Source organism: Coffea arabica, chromosome 7e, assembly GCF_036785885.1.
Source record: "Coffea arabica cultivar ET-39 chromosome 7e, Coffea Arabica ET-39 HiFi, whole genome shotgun sequence".
Taxonomy (NCBI): domain Eukaryota; kingdom Viridiplantae; phylum Streptophyta; class Magnoliopsida; order Gentianales; family Rubiaceae; genus Coffea; species Coffea arabica.
Genome location: NC_092323.1, coordinates 42,704,407 through 42,710,406, shown reverse-complemented (window position 1 = coordinate 42,710,406; position 6,000 = coordinate 42,704,407). Strand labels below are relative to the sequence as shown.

The 6,000-nt window shown below is 32.1% G+C and overlaps 1 long non-coding RNA gene across 1 annotated transcript; it reads right to left on the bottom strand.

Annotated features, from left to right (window-relative positions):
• Nucleotides 1–3,453: 3,453 nt before the first annotated feature.
• On the bottom strand, nucleotides 3,454–4,577 carry LOC113701262 (uncharacterized). The gene is made up of 2 exons (XR_003450875.2): nucleotides 4,329–4,577; nucleotides 3,454–3,861 (listed from the first exon to the last, which is right to left on the bottom strand). It is a non-coding gene; the product is annotated as an uncharacterized lncRNA (long non-coding RNA).
• Between the last annotated feature and the right edge of the window lie 1,423 nt (nucleotides 4,578–6,000).

The window sequence follows — 6,000 nt, the reverse complement described above, 5'->3', positions numbered from 1 at the left end:
TGTTTGTGTTATCCATTTTCCTTTCAATAAAAATCAAAATTAAAAAAAAAATAGAGGATTTGATTCATCTAAAATTGTGAGATCGAATTGATTATATATATTTTTTAGTTACTGGTATTCGTATGTTCTCTGATTTAATTTCTTATGATTATTATGTTATTTGAACATCAAGGGTCTGGTATTTAAATTAATCCAATGACCGTTAACCACTGTTTAAATCAGTTAGAAAAATTAAATTTGTAATTATTTAATTATTTTAAATTAGTGGTAACTGACATGATTGGATTTGTGTCAGGAGAACATATGGATTAATTTAAAATAACTCTCATAGTATGTTATTTAGTTAGAATAAGACTTCTCTAATTCTTAAGACAATTAGAAAATTGAACTCTAAGGTCGTATTTAGGGTTATTTCTTGATTAGGGCAGTGATTAACGGTCATACCTTGACCACTAATACAATAAGGAGGAGTTAATTGTCATCGCGTGTTTGGCAATTATAACTTGTTTATTAGTGAATAAATGAAATTATTATTGCATAAATAACCAATTAAGTGAAACATTTTCGAAATTATTTCGTGGCTAGAGATATTTATTATTGATTCAATTCTAATAAATTGTCATTTAATTTTATTTACTTATTTATTTTATTTGAGTTGTTTAATTATTTTCATTTTTATAAAAATTCCCCTAAGACTCTGAACTTTAGAAGAAACGAATTTTTTCTAATCCCTATGGATTCGATCCTATTCACCGATATATACAAAAATTGTATTTTTCTCGAATAGGTATTTATGATTGTACAGAGTCAATACTTGTCAATTTTTTGCGCCGTTGTCGGAGATTGGTACTTGATTAATTTGTTTCTTTTTTTGAGTTCATCTTATTTTTATTTTTCATTTTTCTCTTTTTTTTTTTTTTTGCTAGTTTGTGGCTACTAACATTCCATATTTTGGTAATAGACTGGATTTTGTTCTTAGAAGAGATAATGGGGTTCGTGTTTTTTCTAGTAATCAACATTTAGATACCTCTCATGTAAAAAAAATTGGTAATTGCAACCTGTGAAATTTGTTATGCCTCCGGTCAGTGAACTAGCATGTGCCCCGCATTTCAAGATGACCTGAGTGCCCTAATTAATACTTTTGAAGGTTTCTCAATCTTGTCTCAAACGTGGAATGACTCTTATTCAAATGTGTATGATCAAGAATGGTGGGACAACTTCAACTTTAATTATACAATTGAGTTAATAGATTTTCAACATCAATATCAATAGCAACAATCGCCATTCACATCAGGTATGTCTCTTGAAGAAATGATGAAATTATTAGTTACTAACACATATCGATTTCAACAGGAGACAGAGAAGGAAATTAGAAAGTTGGCTAATTAATTGTGTCTGATGGCATCTAAAATGACGCAATTGGCCTCTCAAATGTATGAAGAATTGCCCTCATAGTCCATTGTCAATCTTGAAGAGGATGAGAGTGCAATTACTCTAACAAGTGATGAGAAACTGCAAGAGTTTCAAGAAAAATGATCAAAAGATGCAGTTGAAAAGAAAGAAATGAAATATCAATTAGAGCAGTTAAATCTATAATTGTTTAATTGCTTTAAATTAGTGGTAATTGACATGATTGGATTTGTGTCAGGGGAACATTTGGGCTAATTTAAAATAATTCTCGTAGCATGTTATTTGGTTAGAGCAGAATTTCTCTAGTTCTTAAGGCAATTAGGAAATTGAACTCTAAGGTCGTACCTAGGGTTATTTTTTTATTAGAACGGTGGCTAACGGTCGTATTTTGACCACCAATACAGTAAGAAGGAGTTAATTGTCATCGCTTGTTAGACAATTATAACTTGTTTATCAGTGAATAAAAGAAATTATTATTGCATCGATGATCAATTAAGTAAACCATTTCTGAAATTAGTTCTTGACTAGAGATATTGTTTTTTAGAGATATTTATTATTGATTGAATTCTAATAAATTGTCATTTAGTTTTATTTACTTATTTATTTTATTTGAATTGTTTAATTATTTTCATTTTTATAAAAATCCCCCAAAGATTATGAACTCTAGAAGAAACGAATTTTTTTCCGTCCCTATAGATTCAACCATGCTCACCGTTATATACAAAAAATTATATTTTTCTCAAGTAGGTATTTATTATTGCACAAGGTCGACACCCATCAATCAACAATTTCAATTGTATGCTACAAAAACATACAACAATACAACATATATAAATATTAATATAATAGATGTAGACATTAAATTTGATACTCTTTAAAAATTGTGTCAAAAACAATCCCATTCACACAATTTCAAATCAAATTCATTTCTACCATTCACTGCATCCTACAATCCATATTGACAGGAACTGTTCATGTGGTTTAGAAAATTCCTGAATTCACCATGTGGAGAGTAAACCCTTCACGTTTCTGTCTTAGCAGCTTCTTTCAAGGAACAGCTATGATTCTTTGAGCCCAGTGGATTTAACCAACAATGATACAGCACATAGCTGAAGCCGAAACTATCGAACCCAAGTGCCTCAGGCTATTATAAAGCCTTACTATTGTACAAGCTTCCATTTTAAAACCAATTGTCAATAAGTGATACAGTCGAAGAACTTATATACTGGCTGGAAATTTTCAAATATCAACATGGGACATTTTTAGCGTCTAACAATCACTCTCACACATGACTTGATAAATGGGTCTAACCCAATAGAGAAAGAATCAAGTTATGGGTGAAACAATAAATGAAATAACAAACAGACATTAAAGTCCAAAACTTGAACTGCCATTTCAAAAACAACCAATTAGCAGTGAGTAGTGTAATGCAAGATCTCATGTGTAGACATAGATACATACATACATATACATATACATATATGTATATATATATATATATATTATATATATATATATATAGACACGCACATGGTCTAGATTTTCCCAATAAAATAAAATTTCAAATTATAAGAATGAAATAATGATATGTATTTCTAACTCGATTAACTTGTATGGATCTACATAAACAATAGTTAAATAAAATATTTTTGCTGTAAGAGTTAAAATAGATGTAATTCAAGAACTGTTCTAGAGACGATTATTCATGCCCTCTCTCATGATCCTCCATGTTGAGTGTTCTTTTCATATAATGACTTAAAGTTCTTCACAAAACTTCAAAATTAATATATTGGACGCTCGTTAGTTTTGGATACTCATTGGTGCACTTAAATTATGGGAAAATTGTACAAATCGTCCCTCACATATTAACGATGTGAAAATTTAGTCCCTAAGAACGAAAATGAGCATTTTTAGTCCATTACAAACAAAAAATGATCAATTTTGATTCTTGTTAGCTTTTCCGTGTGAATTCTTGACGGACCCAATCATATGAATATCACATGACCAACTTTTGAGGGACAAAAAGGGCAAGTCACTCGGATCTTGACCAAATTGTAGAGGACCAATATATATATTGCATTTTGGAATCCTGGACTGCATTACAGAAGGTGAATGGGGAAGAAGAAAGAGTTCAAGTAAAGATAAACCTTAATTTCAGAGACTAACAAAAGCCACAAAGAATTCTATTCACTAGTCAATGCATGGATCATCATCTTTAACTTCTTCTATTCCTATTTCAACTTTAGATTTCATGGGCGACTAATATATAAGAATGGCCTTGATCATCAACTCTGCTGCCTTCAATAGCCCTCATATATAATTGGTGAATATGGCCCTCTGGCATTGGCATCCATTTTCTCATCGGTTGAATCCGTTGCCGCGTTATTTTGTGGAGGGTTGGTTTGAATCGGGGGCCTGCTTGGTCCTCCTTGCGATGTAGAAGCACATCTTCTGAAAAAACGTAAGACCGTAGAGCAAATAAATTTGAAAATCAGTAAATATATAAGCTGTAGCTGTAATTCAAGAATGCAAAATAATCCATCGTTGGATTCACATGTGGTGATTTTATCCTCTCGATCATCTTCAAAATGGAGAGTTTCTTGTATACATTCTGTGAAAAACTTCTTTTTGGAGTCTTTGTATGTAAAACTTATACTTCTCATACTTGCTTCCACAAAATTTAACATCCTTGTTAAGGCGGATCGCGGCCATAATTTAAAGCTATATATATATATCCAGGCAAATCTCAAGCATTCAGCATATTATTGATGCAGCCAAAACTTCTGTGTGCGAAACAAATTTTAGATGTTGGACAAAAACAATTTAATGCAGGATTGCAAACTTATAGCATGGAGAAAATACCATAAACAATTAAAGTGTTGCGGACAACGAGTAAAATTCAGAAAGATCAAACTTACATAACAATACTTGGAATCCGATGAGGAGCGGAGCTGAGAACTTTTAGCAAGTTCTTTGGCACGAAGCTACCAATGGAAGCCATTTGTAATGGTCGGATACAAAACTTTTCCTGTAAAATTCTTCTTCCAAAAAAACCTAAAAGAAGCTCCTAGCGTTGTAAAATTCTTCTTCCTGTAAAACTTTTCCTGTTGTAACAAGAGAGCAAGATTGGTTGTCTTTGACAAAAGTATTGCTATAAGTCTATAAAATTTTCCGATTATGTTTGAGGGAAATGAATGCAATCAGCATGGCTATTTATAGGCAGCTCCTAGCGTCTACTTTCGATTATGCGCATGAGAAGAAGCATCATGGAATCAGCCCACTTTCCTTTTTTTTTTTTTGTTATTGTGTTTTATGTTTTTGGAGTAATCTGGCGTGTTATTGATTCCCATCTTTTGTGGTACCAAAAGAAATGGACCACTCCTCAGTGGACAAAAACGAGTATTCCTCCAAAGTTTACTTGCAAAGCAGCCCACGATTAAAGCTAAAAGCATTCCCCTAGAGTTTCAAAAGCTTATGATGATAAGAGGGGTCAATTAGTGGATGATTTTCTTTTTCTCTTTCGTTGTTATGTGTATATACACAATTTCATTAAGAGATTTTTTTCTCTCACTGTCACTCAATCAAGTGTTTAATAATAAGCTAATTGTTCTATATCTAGTATTTTACCTAGATAATTATTTTAAACATTATTCTTAAACGTTATTATGACAAAAAACCATATACACATGATGAGTAAGAAGTAGGTTCTCTTATGTTGAAAAGAAAATCGTGTATTGTTGATTTCATGTTATTGTTGGCTTCTTCTTTTTTTTTGTATCCCCTTTTTGGGTTCTCTTTCTTTTTCATGTGTGAGCTTCAATTTATTAAGAAATCTTATCTCGCAATTCCAGACAATCAATTAAGTATTTAATAACAGGTTGACCTAGTCTGGAATTGACATGCACTATGATCCAGCAGTTGAGACAAGCACCCATTGAGAATCAAGAGGTTGAACTTCTTTTTACTTTGGCTTATTGCCTTTCATGTTTAAATGAACAAATGCATGCCTAAGGTAGTGGGGGGTATCAATCAACTGTGAAATATCATGCTGGTGAGTTGACCAGTCAAAATCAATGTGTATCAAGAAAAACGCGGATAAATTTCAATTACCATAGAAAAACAATCGATTTTAGTCAACTATCATTGTGAAATGGTCGGAAGCAAGAGGAAAAGTAAATTACGTAGTCCCCATGTCATGCTAGTCATGAGAATCGTATTTCTTGATTTGGAGTCTGGAAAAATTTGATTCAATTTTGAGCTTCCGCAATTGATTAATTCCCCAAATACCACTGTTTACTACTATCTCTACGAAAACCTTAAAACGAAGTTGTATTTTGTAACTAGTGTTAGAGGCATATAAAACTCAAAGACGAATTAACATACACTGCTCGCTGAAACTTCTAGATTAATTAAGCTGTTCAAAAGTACGTAGAATGCCATTTTCTTCACCCTTCGATTGGTATTAAGCTATTCAAAGATCCAATGCTTGCTTTTAGTTAGACGCTACTTTGCAAATGGTGCAATAAGGTTTGCTTTATTGAGTTTTATGATAAACTGCAGCTGGAGGCAAAATTTAGAAGGGTTTGATGC